Raw genomic sequence first — 21,300 nt, 5'->3', positions numbered from 1 at the left:
AAAGTCCTAGCCAGCCTGGCCTTGAACACTTCCAGGGATGGGACATCCACACCTTCTCTGAACAGCCTGTTCCAGTGCCTCACCACCCTCTGAGTGAGGCATTTCTCCCTAGTATCTTACCTAACCCTGCCCTCTGCCAGTTTAGAGCCATTCTCCCCTCTCCTATCACTACATGCCCTTGTTAAAAAGTCCCATGCCAGCTCTCCTTCCCCAGCTGCCACGATTGCTCCACAAGTGGGGTACAAAGAACAGAGAACAACGAGCATGCACGTAGATGCAACAAACCTTTGCTCTGCAAGATAAGCCCCAAAGCCCAGATTCTGCACCATCAATCACAGTGCTGATGTCAGCAGCGTGCAGGAAATAGGTGAAGGACCACGACTGACTCAGGAGGGAAGACACTTTAACCCTACCCTAAAAGCCTGAAGCGGTGGTGAGGGCATCTGCTGTAATCTCCTTGCTATATATGGAGATTTAACTGCATCAAACACGTCTTGAACAAATACCGCATCTGTCTTTAAAACAAAGAAGAGCTTTTTCCTATGAGTAGAATATTGCTAACAATCTGCTGCCTGGAATTACATCTAGATAGGCAGTTTCAACACACTGCCTCTTTCTGGGGCCTTCAGTGAAGTCTCACGGCCACAGAGACATTTCTGTAGGAGATGGTCTTGCCACTGCAGGGGTGGGGGAGCAAGGCAAGCCAGCCTGCTGCAGCCTAGGATGCCACACTCCCACTGAATCCTGGTGCCACAATCCCTTAGTGAGTGCCATGCTTGTTTGACTGTGTACAGACCACATGCTATAGAAAAATGTAAATATTTTTATGGCCTGGATTGCTTAAAAGCCTAGGAGGTTGTCTGTCTAAGGGGAAAGGAATGCTGTGCACACACACAGCAGAACAAACCTAATGAAAGACAGAGCCCAGAGGTATTCCTTAACCCAGAGATGGAGGGCTTCACATTGTTGAAGAGCAGTCACTTGGTACAGCACAAAGAGAGCATGAAAGTCGAGATTACACAATTAATAATGAACTCTCCAACACAAAGCACTGCCAGCATCACCATGACCTCACTCTCCTCATAGGCAGAATACAGGCTGCCTTTACAGAGCTATTCACTCATCTCATCTTACTTTTGAGAAACCAGCCAAGTGCCCAGTTCACTGTGTACTGCTGGAGAGTTATGGTGGTGACAGAGCCAGGCTCCTCTCAGAGGTGAGCAGGGGAGAAACAGAGTGAAAATACGTACAAGATGGAAGATGAGAAAACCCACTTAAGATACCAGGAAAAGTGTTTTCACCATGAGGATGGTCAAACATTGGAGTATGGTGAGGAGAGATGGTGGGACGCCTGTTCTTGAAGATATTCAAACACTAACTGCAGTTTGATGTCAGGGTGTAAAACAGCTCAGCAGTGCTGCTCAGAAATCACCCCCAGAGCCCAGTGTGCCCAGCCTGGTCATGCAGGGAGCTCATGCTGACCTCCACTCACCTGGGGAATGTGAGGGCTTGAATACCCATGTAACAACCAAAAAAACCACCCTTCATGAAACAAAGTCAATGAAAGTCTGAACTGAGGTCCCCAGGCTGTCACTAGTAACTGCAGGTTACACCTCTCTCAGTACAACTCTCGACAAAGACCCTTCCTGCTGGGAAGCACAGCCCCTAGCTGAGAGCTACCAAGGTAGCAGAAGAATCTTGCTGTCAACACAGCAAGATCAGCATGCTCTTGCATCTCTTCAGCAGCAAGATCATAGGCAGCCAGCACCACCATCAGCTGACAAAAACATCTAAGGCAGCCTTGATGATCTCCCTCATCCTGCTCTGTCTTTAAAGGTCATGTTCACATCAGCTCTGAAAGCCACATACTCACGTTGGATCTCCTTGTCTTTTCAGATGTTACCAGCCCAGCTAGGTACAGCCTCTGGCACGGGGAATCACCATTCAACCCTCCTGGCTACAACTGAGAGCCCTGTCCACTGGGATGCAGCTTCAGTGAGGCCAAGAAAGCCATGCAAGGTGTGCAAATTTTGGAAAATAGCCTAGATGCAACACCAAGTAAGAGACAAGAGGTAAGCCCTGCACAAAGCTTGGCAGAATCCTAATGTACTTAATTTCTTTAGATACATTTACTTCATCATATCTTTTCATATCATCAGTGCTTGTGAAGTTCAAGTTTAATCTGGAGGAAAAAAGAAAGACTTAGGAGGATGTATGAAAGCCCATCTAAAATATTAAAGCCATTTTTACAGCTAAACATTAAAAGTATTTTACATTGTTCCCTCAAATATAACTACTATAATTATATTAAATGGAAGGCTATTTCTCCCCATTTAACAAGTCCCTGGTCTTGTCTGCATGCTTGGGAAAAAAAAAAAAAGGCAAGCAGACAAGGTTTAGATGGGCCAGGATGAAAGTACAAACATCTTGAGGCCCATAGCAGCTTAATTTAAATTGCAGGGTGCAGGGGCACAGCAGCCCAGCTGCTTTCTCATCACCTCCATCCCCTGAGAGACTCATCTCTAGGCTTTAAGACCAAAACTGTTCCACTGGAGTGAATCCTCAGGACATCTTCCTTCTGTGGCTCACATGTTGCTCCCTGACAAATAGCCCCATCCTTCAAACCTGGGAGACAGCCCATCTGTCTCCTCTGGGTGCCCTACTGCCTCCTCCCTTGGCTCCTCCTGCAGCCCATGCTTCCCTCCATCAGGACCCTGTCCTGCCTCAAGGCACCAGAAAAGCTAATCCTTTCCCCTTTGTCACCCATCAGCAGCCTCTTTGCTCACCCAGTAGGGATCTGACTTTGTCTGGCTTACAGGTGCTCTTGGGGCATCTTTAGGTGCATCTGAATTAAGAAAAGGCTTCTGAGAGCTGAAAGCAGCTGCAGCAACCAGTCAGTGACCTGCAAAGGGACCTGTGGTCCTGCAGTTGCCCAACTGGGGCTGTTTCCCTCGGGCCTTTCATGTGTCCTCACTCCCCTATCCCTCAAGTGTCTGGCCTCAGTTCCAGCCACATGTGAACAATGCACCCTGTGTGCCTGTCTCCCGTTAGGTGCACAGGCTTGTAAAACTCTTTTAATATGTGATTTACAAGGGTTCTGTTTTGGACTGGAATTGTTCCACCCACAAGCTGAGCAAGGATGAACTGGCTGGGGGTGTTTATGCAGGGCAAGGTGGGAGCTGACAGGCAGGGTTGAAGGCTCTCAGGCCACCGGCAGCTCCAGCATCTGCCACTGCAGCCTGTGAGTAGCAATAACAAAACAACATCATTAATGCCTCCTTCAGCTGGCAACAGCCCCAGCAAAGCATCCCCACTTCCAGCAGTAAAATTTTTTGAGGATAGGAAATGTTTAGATTTGGTCAAAAGCAGAAGCAACCAAAAGCCACTGTATAGCATTTGAGTCAAATCTGTTTGTGAGCTTTTCTCTCCCACAAAAATGGGAAAAAAAATACTACAAGAAACAAAGAAGAAAAAAACAATGGCTTTTTGATTAAACTGAATCGTATGGAAAAACAACATCTGATGACTGTATAATAGAAATATATTCTAAAAGTGAATTCTCATGAAAAACAATGTTTTGTTTAGAAGCGCCAGGTAGCCCAGTTTGTTATCATTTAGGTCCCTAAGTTCCAAGTGCTCAAGTAACTACATTAGACAAAATATCCAAAGTCCAGTTCCTTACTCAACTTTAATAAAGTTTCAATTGGAAATGATAATATAAATTTCCTGTCCTAAGAAAGTCTACCATCTGCAATTAAAGCAGTGGGGGAAGGAGGCAGTGCTGTACTCTGCATCTGATCAGGAAGACTGCTATTCCTTGATTTGATAGACATATATTACAGGATGATGTAATCTCCACTTCAAGTGCTGGCAAAACACACTTAATCACAGCTTTAAGGATTCTTTAAGGAGTTCTTGCTACATTTCAGAGCTCTCCAGAAAGCTTAACTGAGATGATTTCTTAACAGGTTGAAGTAATCTATAAGGGTTTTTTGCCCTTCAGAAACACCTTGTCCCTGCTTGAAGCAGCTCAAGGATCCCAAGTTTGATCTCTGTTTTGAACTGCTGTTTACCACAATTCCATCAGCTGCTAAAGCAAGTCAGCATTAAATGATGCTTCAACAGTGATGCCAGTACCCACAGTGTAGGTCCAGTGCCTCTCTCCCAGGAGACAGGCATGGTCATGGCCATAGGATCACAGCTCCCAACTGCTTCCCCATTCCCAGCCATGCTGGTATCAGAGGGATGACTCTCGCTGACTTTGTCAGCACAAACAGAAGGAGAGGGTTGCTCTGCACAAGCAGCAGCAGTGCCATGGCCAAATCCTGCCAAGGACAAGGTGCTGAGTTTGCTCTCTTTCTGGGTGAGGTCCCAAATCGCCTCTTGGTCTGTTTCTTCCATTAGGACAGCTTAGTGATGATGATCCCTCTGTGCACAAAGCCAACACCTCCCCCCTCTGCCTCCTGGAAAGGCTGCATTTCTCAGCTGCACCTCTATTTGCAGTGACTGCACTAACGGAAGGCTCCCCAAGAGACTTAGGAAAGGCGAAAGCTTCATCCACCCAAATCCTTTGAGTTCTGAGGCTAGAAAGGATTTGAGGTGGAAGCCGTGAATCGGAGCTTGAAGTTGCATCAGACGGGGCACTCTCAGCACTGCGTATGTACTTTGGCTCACCAAAGGTGTACAGAAAGATGCCAGAAATAGCTTGGCGGTCTCGCTTTACTTTTTTTTTTTTTCCCCATGAAGGTTTTTCTTTAGTTCAGCTATTTCATCTGTCTCTCACAACTACGTGCTAAAGCAACTTTTTCCTTCTTCTTTTTTTTTTTTTTAAATTTTATGTCCCAATACCAATTCCTGGGAACCTCAAAGGGTGAGGCACTCCACAGCTTTCAAAATAACGACATTTCTCTTGGCATACTGATTACCAGTACTGCTACTGCACTCCACGTGCAAAAACAAGTTTCTGAGAATGTGAAGACTCTTAAATAAAACATTATGGCTCGGCAGACTTACATTTTCTAGCTACACCTGAAAAAAAAATTTGGCATTTATTCCCCTCCTGTTTCTCTCTTCTCCACACCAAAATGTCAATATTAGAATTTAGAACCTCCACAAAGCATGTTTCCAAGTGTTTTGCTGCTCTCTTAAATAAGCTTTTCAACCATACACTGGCCATAGCCTAAATATTACCCTGATGGCTTTACAAAAGGAAAGGGAAGAAACCTTCTTTCTCTCATGTCTACGTAAATATTTTTCCGTAAAACCAACCAACAGCTTGAACAAGAAATGATGGCACATAAAATTATGTAAGTAAGTGAAGCTCCTATCAATTAACCTTAGGAGCAGAGAGAGGAAAAGAGCGTGTGTGTGTGTCTGTGTATTTGTGCACAGGCAATATTACAGTAAACTATTTCATTGCAGAAGTGCAGTGTAGTAACCTGGCACCCAGAGGGATCAGAAGCAAGGTCACCTGGGCAAACACTTTGCCCTCCCTGCACATTTACCTTGTGCTGTGGCCTCACACTTCAAATCATTTTTTCCATCCCAGATAATTCAACGCTTGGCAGAGGCAGCGTGAACGGAATAAAATGTTACTCAACATTTGACCCTCATCACTGTTTGCTGGCTTGTGTCTTCCATCCTGTGCAGGGTTCCAGCACTTCTCTGAACACAGAACTACTCAGTTACCATACAGCCTTCAGTGAGATGCCTGTCACAAGGATCCTGCCTGCTTGCAAGTTCTAACGACTGTTACCATGGAACTCCTCGGTGAAACAAAGGGGACTACTTCTTATTTTGATGTGGAAGTGACCACAGAGATGGTCAGAAGTGTCCTTTTACGTCAGTGACTAATTTGAGATATTTAGAGGCTGACACTTCAGAGGTAACCTCATCCAGTAATGCTTCCTAGTACCTCTATCCTGCCTTGCCAGAGAGGGAAGGATCAGTGATACCTTTGCCTGGTGATGAGATGGCTATTCCCTCTTAGGAGCTGACTCTATCCATGCCCTTGCATGATCACATCAGTACTTGACCTCTCTGGCATCTTCCTGCCCTGTTACCACAGCACATGGAGGAGCTGGGGAACAGCAGACTGCATTTTGCACTCCAGGCTCTGCCTTGGCTGACAGTTTATTAATGGATGAAATTCAAAATGCTAATCCCAATCCACGACGCCACTAGTGCACTGGGGTCAATTAGCTCTGCAGCTGCCTTGACCTGGATGCCCCACAGCGACAAGCTTGGAAAACATTTGCCTGCTCCTGCCACAGATTTCCTGGGAGCAGCAGAATAAGCTCGTTTGCCTTCAGACTTGAGTTTAGCTGAACTGGACTGCCTTTAGAGAGCCCTGGAAGGGCTGGCTCATCTCCAAACCTACTGAAATCAGGAGTCCCGTTTATTCTTCCCATGAATTTTGAATCATGCCCCAACGCAGCTCTTCATTTTCCTTTTGCCATAAAGTCAAGTTTCTTACCAAGACATTTTAGGTAGGAGTTCAGCTGGGATGGAGCAGGCTGTGCTGTTCCTGAGTTGGCAGGAAACAACAGTCCCTAGACATTAACATGATGGACATGTCAACATGGAGAAACGTATGGTACCAATTAAGACAGTATCAACAATTATGCAGAACACAGTTGAGTGGATTAATTTGTTGCCTGGAGTAAAGGCTGCCAGTACGAAGCTGACTGTCAAGAGACACGCTTTCATCTTGCCTGCTGCCTGGTGCCAAATATTATGAAGCCCATGTATCCCAAGGATGATCCCTGGGTTTCTTTTTCCACCAGCAATCTTGAAGCAGGGAGGGCACAACCAATTAATGTCTCTACAAGCTGCCTTCTTTCTTCTTTGTAAAAAAAAAAAAAAAAAAAAAAATCAAACCAAAGCCACACTTGAAAAAAAATCCCCAAATGACCATTATTCCTAAAAGACTAAAATAAGAACTACAAAGTAACTGGGAAAGGATAGTTCTTTTCTTGCTCAAAAAGGTTTTCTTTTGCTGGGGGGCTGATGCGACAACTCATTTGTCAAACACACTTTTTCCCAGTTCTCTAAGCAGAGAGATGAAAAATGGTTAAATCATCTGTGTGATTTTTTTTTCAACTTGCTATTTTTACACTGACCAGAAGGATACTTACACACCCTCCATCTCTTTCTTCCCACCCGTTTTATGCCAAGGAAGATGCAAGATTACCTCTAGCAAGTTGTGACTAAGTTCTCCTGCCTTGCTAAACACCGTGAGAACAAGCAGCTTATTTTCTCTAAAAACCTTATGTTTGCAACATGCTACGTAGGTCTATGGCTGTCAGAGTATTAAATGGCAAAGAAAAAAACAGGACTTGTAAGTAATGACTTGCTGCATTAATAAGCAGTAGCAGCACTTGAATTCCTGATAAAGCTCTGAACCAGCTGTGCTTTGTCCCAAAATCCCATTAAAAAAAAAAAAAAAATCTGCTTATGCTTGTTCCTACAATATGAAGAATATTGAACTACTCTTGGTAAACTCTGCTGTTGCCTCCAATGCATCTGGTCCCACATCAGGCTTTCATTTCTCCATATTTAGCCTTGTTAAACTACAGCATGCCTACCTGAGACATAAATTACCTTGAGGCTTGGAGCAATGCCATCGTAAGAAAACTATTCATAACACTGAACTCCTTAATTTAATGCAGGCTAAAGTCCCCTGCCCACTTACAACATAGTACATGCTGATGACAGTCGTTGATGGAGAAATCCAGTTTTAATCCAACATTCCCATTGTTCTCTGAGTAGCAGAGCCATGAAATCTGTTCTTTTTCTGAAGGTTTATATCCTGCATGCCTTAGTCCCTGAGACATTTACAGAGTATTTGCAGTCTGGCAATATTCCCATCACAAAACTTCCAGATCCTTCCTATTATCTTTATTTATTCTACTACTCCTTGAGCAAAGAAGCTGGAAGCTGCAGAGTTCCAGAAAGTACCTCCTTCTCAGACCAGGCATGACACTGCCTTTCCTTAGGGACTTCATTCCTATTGGCCTCTCCAGCTCTGATGCAGATTTTCAGGAAAAAATATTTTTCAGGCCTTTCCTCCTTGGCCAAACTTGATCAAAATTTCTCAACACTTACCAAAGCTTTTTTAGGGTAAAGAATGAGTGGCCAGTACAAGAGATCAGACTAACATCATCCATATCTATGTGCAAGTGTAATTCCTGTCTGGGCCCTTCCCTGCCAAGTGTCAGTGCGAAGGGGTCTCCAGCAAACTGCTCACCAGGTGCTGTGTGTGAAGTCTGAGGGTCTTTCTGTCTAATTAGAAATTATTTGCTGATATTGCATGGACAACACAGGGCACTTAACAGCATCTTGAGCCTCCAGAGAGGCACTTCACACTTTCCACCAGTATCTCATCCCCTGCACTAAGGAATGGCAAGGGATCTTCACAGTTACTTCCAACACCTCCACTGAACTCTAGCGTATTTCTGGATGCTTTGCCCCAGTTTTCTAATTCAGGGCTCATTTCTCTTCATTTCAAGAGCCATGTGTCCAGGGTTGTTTTCTTCTCTGTGCTTGGGGATTTGCATAGATTCAACATTCTCCAAATGAAAAGATAAAATTTCAAGAGGCACTTCCTCAAAAGTTATTTCTGCAGCCAGTCATTCTCTGCCTGCTTCCAGGCACACCATCTTCCTTGGAAATACCAGCCCTGATGGGCAACATCCCCTTTCCATGGAAGGGGAGAGGCAGTTCCCGAAGCACAGGGGTGGCGAGTTCCCCCTTGGATGGCTTCTCCCTGGACAGAAGCTCTGCTCAGGACACAGCAGCTTTTCATGTCCACAGAGTTCCTCCAAAGCACACAGATGCCTCCTGCCCTCCAGCACTGCTCCCAAGGTCCAGCTCTGCCCCATGGCTCTGTCTTATCTGCTGTTTCCAGATGCTCCCGACACAGGCTAAAGGGCAGAGAGGACCAGCAGTAATGCCAGGGAGAACTGAGGAAGGTCAAAACAGGACAGGATAAATTGTATCCATTCAGACATGCCAAAACTCATTTTTTTCCTCAATTAAATTTCTAAACCTTTACATCATTAAGAATCTTGATGAGTGGGGAAATGCATTCCCTCTCCTTTTTCCTCCTGCTGGCAACTGCAATAATATTTCTTCCAAATCACCTTTTCACTACCACCTTTTTTCCTTTTCTACCTTTTTTTTTTTTTTTTACTATTTTTGAGCTTTCCCAATGTGAAATGTTTTCAGAAATGTCAAGACAGAAAAACATCCACAAAACAATAAAAAATATGAGATAGGAAAAATAACAGCTAGACTTGGTTGAGCCCCTTAGACTAAGAAGCACAAGAAAAGGAGGAGAAAAATAGCCAACTTAAAATTCTGAAATATCTACATATTACATTCCTTAAAAAATAACTCTTATGTTTTTGTTTGAAAAAATACTTTTGAATACATGGAGATGGGCATCTTCTGAAAGATAAGTCAGGTTTTCGTGAAGCCTCTTTTTTCTGTAGGAATTATTTTGCTGGGAAGGAAAAAAAAAAAAAGCCAGCTCATTATAATGAAAGTTTAATCATCACCATCACAGGATCAGTGATTAAGAGGAGCATGATGCCAGGTAGACTGCTTCCTCACCAAGTTAAGGTACAGGGGAGCTTCAGGAGGCCTTGGATAACGGGAGAAGATACAGGACAGTGCTTATTGTAACAGCCAAGACAGTTATTCTCCAGCTCAGTCATGAGCTTCTCACCCTCCCACAGGAAAGAAGAGAGTAGAGCCCACATAAAGCCCACGTGGAGTCTACGCCTTTTGCATCACTGGGAATAAGAGACAGCAAAATAATCTGATCCAGCCTGCTTTCAAAGAAATGACTCAGCCATTCAAATGCATTAAAATGTTCAACATTGTTTATGTACTGAAGGACTTGAAAATGAAAAAGTTTTCCTCAAGAGGACTAGAAAGTGTGAACTCAAAAACAAAGTCAGTCCTTCTACGAAACTCCTCATTGGCACCTTCTGAGACATTTAATCTTGTTCTGTGCTGAGAATTTCCTTCAGATGGGAGGTCGCCGGACAGGCCCCTCTCTCGGTTGCTCTGTTCAAGGTGATGTGACAGAGGGTTGGAACAGAAGGGTGGGAAGGTCTGACGGTTCGAATGCATCTCCTCAACTAGCAATGAGACCAAGGGGATTTCCTCCCGACAGCCAAACTGCCTTTTCTCCCCCAAAGTAAAAAGCTACATTGCACCTGCAGCTGCCCATATCCAGAGGGAAATTGCCTCTCCAAACCCAAGTCTTCCCAAGCAGCACACAGCATTGAACCCAGGCTGGGTCTTGAGCACGGCTGTCCCTACATCCCCCCCTCAGGGAGCACTCACATCCTCAGACTGCACTTCACAAGCCAAAATCTGCAAATACATGGCGCTCTCTAGTGTTTTTGCTCTGCTCGGGAGAAACACATCCCAAGGCACTGACATCATCCCAGGGAGCATGGTACAAACATCCAGGCAGAGGGATGCCCAAGGCCTGCTGTTCATTCAGATGGATTTGCCAGTGTATTTGCTGGACTGAACCTTCTGGTGGATGCTGCTCCAGCTGTCTGGCTGTGGCCCCCACCAGCAGTGTGATGTCTCCAGGCAGTTCTTTCAACAAAACCAGGTTTTAAGCCACATTCCTGATGGACAGAGCTATTTCAGGACAGTTTCTGATATAGGACTAGGTCCCTGCAGAACCTAAGTGTGATCCTGTCAGCTCCCAAACTGGCCATCAGCAATGGGCTGTAGTTTACAGATGCAAGCTCAGAGGAGAAATCCACATCGAGGAGCTGTCCCAGAGGTGGCTCAAGAGAGGGCTGTGACTACAGCACGAGAGGGACAAGGGTGGGCACAGGGCAGGCTGAAGGCTCCTCTGGGACCTGCAGGTACCTCTTCCCATGCAGAACAGCTTAACTCCCACCAAGCAGCACGGATGGCAGCAGCCTCCATAGAAATACTAGTCCTTCCCATCATCACTTCACTTTGAGAGGAGATGAGGACAGCTGTTGAAGGCAAGCACAGTACAAAAATGCAATTGCTTTGATTTGCTCCTAAATGGCTTGCTGGTCCCTTTATTACAGATTTTCTACTCTGATACCAGGCCTCTCTTTCTCCTGTGCCTCTCTGAGGCTGACAATTGATGACAGAAATACAGCGCATCCCACAGACTCAGAGCCTCAGGTCCAACTGTGTTTGCCAAGTGACAAGATCAATGTGGCAATCCGCTACAGAACATACAAGGTTCCATCTTCTCTCCCTCTTTTTCTCTCTCTCCCCATTAATACGCATTTCAAATTAAATCAGCATCTCAAGGAGGAGGCTCCCCTAGTGCCTAGGAGAACATATTTTCTTGGAGCTCACAACACTGGCTGGTGATGGGGGAAATACTTTAGCACCGTGTAATTGATTTGATGTATTCCATGTTTCAGCAGGATAAACACCACCCCCTGGACTCCTGGCATCTCCAGACTAAGCTCCTTGTTATGGCGTGTCGGGAGTCCGTCAAAGACACTGAGTAGTTTTGACACAGAGATAAATGCTCTTATCTTCAGCTTCCAATGTTGCTTCTTTTGAATAAGCATTCCTGACAGTTTTCACTGTTTAAGCTGCTCTTCAGAGAGGGACAGGAAATAGGGGGAAACCTCTTTAACCCACCTTATTTCAGCAAACTTCCATGGGGACATTAAGCCAGGCTTGTCATCAAACCAGATGACTTTCAGTGGGACAAATCACCACAATTTACAGGGAATAAATTAAGGCCCAATCCAGGCAATACATTTAAGCACCTGAATAAACATGTATTTTTAGCTTATTTGTTGCTTTATGAGCTCAGAGTGTCCCAGATAGATACGCATGTCCAGAACCTCGAATACAACTGCAATACACCTGCAAAACTATGCATTCAAACTGTACTGTGCTGCCAAGACACTCTCTTACTTTACAGCAGGCAAACGCTAAAACATACATTTTAAAGTATCTTTTAGGAGACTGGTGAAAGAATCAGAAGAAAACTTGGTCCTTCAAATCCCTTACCTCTTGCTGCAACACACTGTCCCTCAGCTCAGCCTGGAATCCCAGAATATGGGAGTGAAAATCCTGCTTTGTGCTTTCTTTCTCCTTTTTCTGGGAGGCTGACTACAAACCATGAAGCTGATCATTAAGCCATGATTCAGCCGGAGCCCAGGAAAAGCCCCACTGATTTGAATGGATTTAGGATTTCGCTCTCTGCTTCTCTATACAGGGATTAAATAAATATTCTCCTGCTAGAAAAGCGCCACACACGTCTGCCTGAGTTCAATGGGATCTTTAAAGTAAACATACAGAAAAGGAGCAGTAATTTCCAGTGGTGTGACAAAGGGTAAGTTTTAGGGCCAAACCAGTATTTCAGGCTCTGTAAATCCGGTTCATCTGTCTTTAATACGTGGAATGGACTTTGACAGGAAAAATGAAAAATATATAAAAAAGAAAAAACCCAGGACAATAAATTGCCAGAAGAAATAATAGAAAATGCCTGAAGTATATCAGGAGAGAGATGTCTAGAGAAACAGTAGGTCTCTGATGAACCCAGTAAGCAGAGGAAGCAATCAAATAGGGAGGTTGTAACCAAGCCAAACAATGTCTTTGCAATCAGTATTCACACTGGAGTATGACTGAGGTTAGAAAAAGGCAGGACAAAAATAGCTATTATGGAGGTTGCTGTCTATGCTGAGATACTACACAATATGCAGGAATAAAATAGTTGGAGCAGCACTGAGAAAAAAATCAAGAAACGCTGTGGAATTGAATCAGACTGACAGTAGCTTTCTAAATGCACTAACCAACAAAGTAACCGAGCTCCTGACAAGAACATCGAACTCATCTTCAAACAGCTGTTACTGAGAGGGACCCAAATTATATCCACCCTTTAGAAGGCCAAGATCATTGTGGGATGAGCCTTATAATTCTAAAATGCCCAACTAAGAAAAGTTATGTAGTTTGAAATGAAAACCCCTCTGGCCAAATGCAGCTGCAATTTAATTTTAATCGGTGAAGTTACTCTGAATTTTGAGTGGAAGAATCCAGTTTTGATACTGGCCAGAGCACTCTGGAAGAGTCTTTAAACTCTGGCAATGAAATATTCTGGCAATGAAATATTCAGCTGCACAAATCAACAAGCCTACATCTATGTCCAATTCCTAGAGTGGTAAGAATGGAGAGTTGCAGGGCTGTATAAAACAATATTCTTGAATAATTTCTGCTAAATTATCAGACAGGAGATAAACTCTGTTTAATGGAGTTGGAAAGCCACTCAGACGATGTATACACTTACATTTCAGGGCGAGGTTTTCAACTCATCCCCTCTCTACCACACAAAACGCTAATCACAAAACAATCCTGAGTGTGGAAGACAGTATTCTTCTTGTCCTGCACACTAACCACTAAACTATATCACTACAGCAAGAGTAAACACCCTTCGGATCCACACTGACTATTAGTGTCTGAAGTGACGAAGAACAGACAGAAACAGTAACCAAAACCAAAACTGGTGACCAAAGGCTCCTTCCAGCTCCAGCTGTAGAAATTACACTCTCTTACCGGGGAAACTGAGCAATATACTCAAAAAACAACCTGAGAAGCATGTTGCAGGTAACAGTTGAAAGAAACCAGCCAAATATCTGGCTCCCACCAACCAAACTCCTCTTGATCTCAGCAGGATCAGAAATTTACCTTAGAATGAACAGCTGCTCCTACTTTGGCTTTGTGACAGGTACATGATAAGGCACCTGGAAAAAAAGCCAAGACATAGATGTCTTACAGATGTTATATATGTATCAATCTCGACTTTTAGAGACATCCTAATATGTCAGAAACTCTCAACTCTACATACTATTTGAGAAATTGTATTTCTATCAATTTAATAGCTGCAGAGACATTTCAGAAAGTGGAGGCTCTCTGAAAATCCAGCTCTTTTTAATGCATCTCTACTTGGGAGCTCCAAAGCATCTGGATCACTTGCCATTTTCCACATGATAGGCCAATATTTGCCTGTGCAATGGAGTACTGCAGTTTCCAGAAACCAGTACATGAAATTAATCAGACCAAATATCAGCCAACACTTACAAATCAGATAGTACTTAAACCTGATGAAAGTTCTGACTGAAAATTCAGGCTTAGTTGGAAAAGGATTTTTAAGTTACAATTTCTCTGAAGTGTCCAAGACCAGAAAGACATTTACACGTGGGTCAAAAGGAACAAGGGTGGGGGACAAAACCCAAGTAAAGAAATCTGATAAAAAATGCTATTTCAACTGAAGTCTGCATCGTGACATTTTATTAATGTCAAAGTGAGACAAGTTGAGGTTCAAAGGAAACCGGCTGAAGCCTTTGCTGCCATCCAGACTCCTGTGATCATTATCCTTTCTGCAGTATTCCTACATGAAAAGTATTTCTCAGCCTAGACTCAGCAAAGCTCTTAAGCACATGCTGGACCCAGTCAAATCAAGACTGGACAAGAAGCAAGCTCTCATTCCATTAGGGGTTATAAAGTTCACTGCAGAAGTCTCTAGTGAAGTTACATGGCTTGTTTCATGTGAAAGGTTTAAGCCCTTCCTAACCCCAAAGAAAGCTGAACATCACATTGGAAGTACCTTGGAAGTACCAACAGCTTTAAGACTAACTTGCAGACTCAAGCAGCTAACCCAGATGTGATGTTAAAGGCCCTCCATGTCCGACAAGTGAAACTTTATTATAAACAGTCTTCACGAGGACTGCTTGAATCCACTTCCAGGGTTCCTTGGTCTCACAGCTTTGTAGAAAAAAAAATCATCTCCTTTATGCCATAAAAAAGCTCAGAAATACTCTTTCAGCACAGAAGCAAATACATACATCCATGCTGTCTCAAGTAGGTGCTTGCCTTTTTATAAAGAAATTCACTTGCAGTGACTATAAAGCAGTAACAAGTCTCCTAGGGAATGTTATATATGCACATGATACATGCCAGTGTGTCTTAGGAAAAAGATGCAGATTTCAGAAATTAGACGACAATAAAATGAAGAGAAATAACTCCTCATCTAATTCTCCAAAGGAAAAGACCATCTGAAAAAAATGTGGATAGACTCCAGCCTTATAGGAATTTCATTTCATTCTGCATTTGGCATCAAGTGCTTTCTGATTTCTTTACTCGGGCATATTTTCCCTCAGGGAAAATACATTACAGTTAGAACACTGCCCATGATTTCATAATACGTATTTATAAAGTTAATCATACTTGCGTCTCTCAAGGCATCTGTTGCTCTGGTTTGGTAAATTCCCAATTATCCTGGCAGGACAGCAATATCGATCTCGAGCCCTAGTACAGTGGGTTGCCATGTTTCATGCTCAGGGAAAGAATATGTTCTTCAGGCATGATCAGCAAGGGCTGTCTGGTACCGCAGCGGGCAGTTTCTTATTCCTCTCCTAATTTTTTTCCTGCCTTTGCCTGTTAGATTTCCTCTCAAGGAAAGCAGGAGAGACTTTCTGTGACAAATATCCAGCATAAACAGACACGGACCACTTCAGCTGGATTTGTTTTACTTACAGAAGAGCACATAAGGGAACACAGAATACAGAACAAAAGCAAGCTGCTGGAGAAAATGGCAGTTAAGTAGCTGCATATGCATGGTAGGCAGGATGAGAAGTAAAGGAAAAACTGAAAAAACTGGCTTAGGCTAGATACTAGGCCTGCATTTCAAAATGACACAGCAGAGCACCAGGAAAGGGTTTCCCCAGGGCAGGCTGAATAGTCTCTGTCATTGGAGAAGTGTGGTTCGGACATGGGTGGCCTGCCTTTGTGGCAGGAGGATAAAATTCCCTCTCCAGGGCCCTGATGATTTACATGGAGGACTTTAGGGAAGTCACAGGTAAGGCAGGCAGCGTCAGACTAGATCTAGTGGATATTCATGAATTTTTAAAAGCAAAACCAACTAGATTAATAGAAATCATCTAGTCACTTACAAATTGGGCCTGATGATCCTTATGGGTCCCTTCCAACCCAGAATATTCTGTGAAAACGTAGAAATTGGTCCACCTTCCATTACTTCTTACTGATCACTATGGCAAAGTACATAATTTGTGACACCATAACACAAAGCTGCAGCACCTCAGAACAGATCTTCTTCCCTCTCCACTGAATTGCTGCAACTCAGTAATGCTACAGAGGCAAAAATCTGGCCCAAGCTGAGCTAATTCAAATTAAAGAAGGAAGAAATCACACTGCAGCAGCACCTTCTCAGCAGATTCCAGTTTTTCCCACAGGTACCTTTGTTTGTCCTTCAAACATGTAAAAACACAATCCATATTTGCCTCTTGATGTCAGTGCTGCAGTTTAGAAACAACAGTTCGCCTGCACAGTGAACTCAGGGCATTTCTAATTAGAGCTGCTGCACCAGCATTGTGTGTGTTTTAAAATACTGTTGTAATAAATCCTGCAGCTGCAAATTCAATATTTTATAAGGGCAGGCGTGACCTCGTAGACAGAGTCTGAGGGGAAAACTGGCTCTTAATTGAGTCCTGTAATAGAGCATTTCAGGGAGAGGAAAGACAAGAAAGCAAGCTGGATTTGATCCTTCAATCCTGTCTCCTCCACCATGAATGGAAACAATGCAGCAAGCAGGAAAGGCAAAGAGCCTAAAAGCTATCAGATTATGGAATAAAAATAAATACAGAGCCATATCCACATCCCAACAGAGAGATATTGAGGGTTGCAGTGGTGTTGCACTAACATCTCCAAAAGCATAACTCATGATGTCAGAAGCTAAAGGTCTTGAACCAGAACTCTGCTGCTATGAGACTTGTGGGATTTGCAGTCATTCCCACAATTGTCTGCTCTCACAGGGATGAAGTGTTGGCCTGGATGTGAAGAACGGACAAAGGAAACACAGTGATGCTGACCCAAGAATACATCTTTACATTCATATTTACCTTTACATTCAGCAAAGCTTCAAAGCAGAGGGAGAGGTTGTTTTTACTTAGAAATCCAAATGCAGACACCCAGATGCATATCAAAGAATCCAAATATCCAACCTCAATTTAGGGCTCTGCTGCCACTCCCATTTCAGTTTCACAGAAGTTGACACATACTCACACTTTTGAAATTGGGCACTTATGTAACTGTCCAAATAGGAATTTAAAAAGTAAAAATAAAAACTTTAATCCTGAGATCAGTTTCTTAAATAAATAACAGTCCTCTCTGCCTTGTGGCTTTTTTTCCTAAAGGGCCAAATTACTAATGTTTTCCTCCATCACTCACTCAGGGTTTGGGCTTGAGCTAATTGCAAAGGACGTACAAGATAGCTCTTACAGGGACCTGTCATCAGTATGCAATAGCAAAATAAATCCTGCCTTTGCCTGGGTTTATGATCCCTCTGACATGCCACCTTGGAGATGAATTTTGAAATACTGTGCCATCTTTGGATTCTGCAATAAAAAGAGAAAGCACTGGAACTGCCTGACTCCACGTCCCAGGAAGCCTTTTGCAAGGGTTATACAGACTGCAGGTAAAGTATCTGGTGTGATATCCAGGGAAAACAAACAGCCCTATCATCTGGAGGAGTTCAGATCCACGAAACAACCTCTGGAAGAGCTTAGATCTCTGTAAAGTGTCAAGTTTTCAAATGTCTGTGCACCTTGATTTAGCAAAACAATTAGGCTCTACAAGTAATCAGTAGAGAAGGACAGACACATTCAGCAAGAACATTACTCCTTCCCATGAAAAGCCTTCTGGGGGAACACACCATAGACTAACTCTAACTAGTTTGGATTGTACTTTGGATATTTAGACAGCTAAAATTACTGCGTGGAAGATCAGCTTGCAGACATGAGACCAAGGCTGAAGCCACCAGATCCTCTGCCATAAAGATTCTCGCACACACACTTCCTGCAAGGTCTGGATAGTGAGTCCAGAACCAAGGCAGGATCCTCAGTGCATGTTTCTGCACACAAAGAATAGTGCAGCTATTCCAGCCTCCCACCACACAAAACACTGTTTGCTGAGAATTTCTGAGCCCCCACCATGGTACCACTGCACACCTATCAAAAGAGAAAGTCTTAAGCCTGAGTAAGTAATAACAGGTCCTGCCAGGACTTGCAGGTGTGACAAGGTTCTCAAACGAATGAAAAACATCTCTTTGCTGACAAAACCAAAAAAAAAAAGGTACCCAGTCTGCTTACAGTGTTAAACCATGACATTCACTGGCTATTACAAAGCCATCTTTTGAAAAGTGAGGCCTCTCTGCACTAGCCAAGCCCTTTAAGGGCCCATCAAGGATCTTTACAGAAGTGATAACCCGGCTCAAAATCCATCCATTCTCAGCAACCTTCTCATGTACCACAGAAGTCTTGAATACTTTGGCAACGCAGACAGTAAAACTTGTTTAATGACCATGTGAGCTTTAAGATTTACCCAACACACTTGACAAAACTACAAATCAACAGAATAAAACTAGCGAGTGGCTCTAACTAATTGCCAACTACAGCAAGAAGAAATTCAATCCACAGAAGCAATTAACAGCCCTTTCTTTCCCCCCACACCCACCATCTTTATGCTTAAGACTTGAATAGCCAGGATATATTTAATGCATGGAATCACTGCAGTGATATGTACTTGATAATACTTTACATGAGGGCCTAGGCTAAGTCTCACCAGCAACAATAATTGTTTACCAGACTCAAAGAGCCCATTGGTGAACACCTGGGACTTGTACACAACTGACACAGACAAGAGACAGTCCTGGGATATCACAAGCCATAAGCACAGCTGTGAAATTACTCTGCAGACACTGACACAGCTAATAACATGATCCTTTAAATCACGCATACTGAAAGAGTCTTGGTGGCATTTATAATTTGCAGAAACTCCCAATCTGTCACTTCATTCTGAGAACATGAGGAGTAAGAAAGCCTGTACTCTGCTTGCCTTCACACACCTCGGCTCAGCAGCACTTTTCACATGTTTTACAGCATTTCTCTTAAAACAGCAGGCAGGTACCAGGGAACAGGCAAGGAGGAGAGTGATTTCTGTTGCTCACACACATAAGGGACAGCAGCACAGGCATGCCAGGGAAAATAGCTTCTGTAAGACTCCACACCAACACATTCAGAAATACAGCAATTGTGATCCAGGTGCAAAGGTAAACCACTGGTACCATTTAAATGAACTCGGCATTTCTAAAAAGCCAACTGAAAAATACCTGCTGATATTTAATTTTGATAGATACACCACATCTGGTGTTTATGGCTTTGTGTTGTTGCCAGAGAGCCCCAGGAGCTTTGGTCTGGGAGGCAGGCCAGTGTCTACCAACTTAGTTGGACTACTGTGGATACACAGAGATCCAATATTTCTCTGATTTAAAGCTCTCAGGCAGATTTTTTGGAGACTTTTGTTTTATTTATGGCTAGCATGTGTGGAGAGAAATAAAACAGTCATTTAATATGCTACGCCATTATAAGCCTATTTCCTCCAGTTTCACATTTCAGTGTCTTATTTTGAAGCACAGAGAACTGGAAATCTGGTTATTTCTACTTAAACATCCCCATGTGGAGAGACACAAATTCAGTAATGGAATGCCTTTCCATTAAGAAAGGAAAAGGCCAAATGGAGTTTCCTCACAAAAGCTGGACATGTAACACTATTTATACAGATGGTCATCGTCACTGTTACAATCACATAACAGTTAAGTGTTTTTCCTTCTCCCACTCCTTATGGCACAGATTTATATCCTTCTGTTACAGAAAGCTCTGATGTCAATGGAGATGCCCTAGCATTCTGATCCTCGAAGTTTTAAGGTTTTCTTCTGCTTGAAACTGGAGAAGGTGCTCTCCAACCCTTCCTACAGAAAATCAAAACAATTCTGTTCATTAAATTGCCAAAAAAAAAAAAAAATAAGCATGCTGCAGTCTAAAGAAAATTAAACGTAATTAGTAAAAACAAAGAGTATATCTTCAAGGAATATTTTAAGTGTGCAGAAAAAATATTAAACAAAAGCATGCACAACTTTATTTTGTGGGGATGTGAAGGATGCTTGGCCATCTGTTGAAAATGTACAGCTGCCAAATATCACAGAGTCACACCTTGAGCCTCGAAATTGAGTTTACATGGCAAATCTCGTGGTGTCTGCATGCCATGAGCCTTTCACTTACCTACCATTCAGTTTTACACTCTGCTGACTGCTAAGCTGGACTGCTTCGCAGTTTTGAAATGAGCAGAGCCCAATTTTGCAAAAGCATTGACTGCTGCAGAGCTGCTGGCAGGATACCTGACCATACGCTCGAAGGTTTTCAGAATTGAGGAACATAAGACTACTGGTGTTTGGGAGATCAGGGCCTCCAGTCAAGGCCACTGGCATCAGGAAAAGGCCAGAAAAGTGAAAATTCTTCCATGTTTCATTCTGAAAAATTAATCAAAAGGAAAATCCTTAAAGGCTGAACTTTTACAGGCCACCAACTCACACTGTGAAAAAAACCCTGAGAATTCCATGAATATCTGACTTAATCAAAACTCTGCCATACTTTTAATTCATATAAACCTCTTCCTTGTGCCAAAATAGTTGAGTGTAAGGGACGAGCATTTCCCAATGCTCGTGGTTAACCAGGTCAGGACCAAGGCAACAACAGTAAAACAAAATTTCAGGCAACGTCTTTGGAAATCCTGCACAGATTCATCACATTGCCACTATCTATTACAGAGACCTTTATGGTGATTTTGGCTAAACAGTGCACACACCACACAGTTGTTGAGCCACATAGGAAATAACTTCCAGCACCTACTAGCAACCGGCAAGATAACAAATATATACTGCGCTTTCTGAAGGTCAGAAACCCATTTAACATTAATGCTGGTTTTCATACACTTTTGTCAAAGTGATCCTCACACTCTTCTATTATTTATTAGGTAGTTCACCATTAACCAAGTATTCACTCACAGATTTTTGTGATTGAAACTGCAATATAAGTCCAGTGCCTGCAGAGCTCAGAGCTTTAAGGTCCACACCTGGCCAGGACACAACATATGACATGAATGTCTCTGACTGCAGCTTGGCATTGCTTTAGCCCTCCACAAACAGGCTCATTAGCTCATTAGTCACTGTGCTGATCATCGGGGAAGCCTCATAGTTTAAGACAGAGCCAGGTCAAAAACAGCTGAAAAATACTCTTTTCACTTCTACTAAAGTATTTGCTTGTAGAGATGTCTTGCCAGCAAACCTAAGCTACCTGGCTCAAACATAAACAAGGTAGCATTGCTGAGCTGTGGTCACTGCTGCACAGACACATTTCA

The 21,300-nt window shown here is 43.2% G+C and overlaps 1 long non-coding RNA gene across 1 annotated transcript in view; it reads right to left on the bottom strand.

Annotated features, from left to right (window-relative positions):
• The window catches only part of LOC114067261, a 35,309-nt gene extending 21,532 nt beyond the window's left edge, over nt 1-13,777 (bottom strand). Inside the window, exon 1 of the long non-coding RNA XR_003573361.1 lies at nt 13,720-13,777. This is a non-coding gene — a long non-coding RNA (uncharacterized LOC114067261). The remainder of the gene's footprint in view (nt 1-13,719) is intronic.
• Between the last annotated feature and the right edge of the window lie 7,523 nt (nt 13,778-21,300).

The sequence above is a fragment of the Empidonax traillii genome, unplaced genomic scaffold, assembly GCF_003031625.1.
Source record: "Empidonax traillii isolate 1590-97213 ecotype Southwest subspecies unplaced genomic scaffold, ASM303162v1 scaffold889:size374758, whole genome shotgun sequence".
NCBI lineage: Eukaryota > Metazoa > Chordata > Aves > Passeriformes > Tyrannidae > Empidonax > Empidonax traillii.
This window is presented reverse-complemented; position numbering and strand designations above follow the sequence as displayed.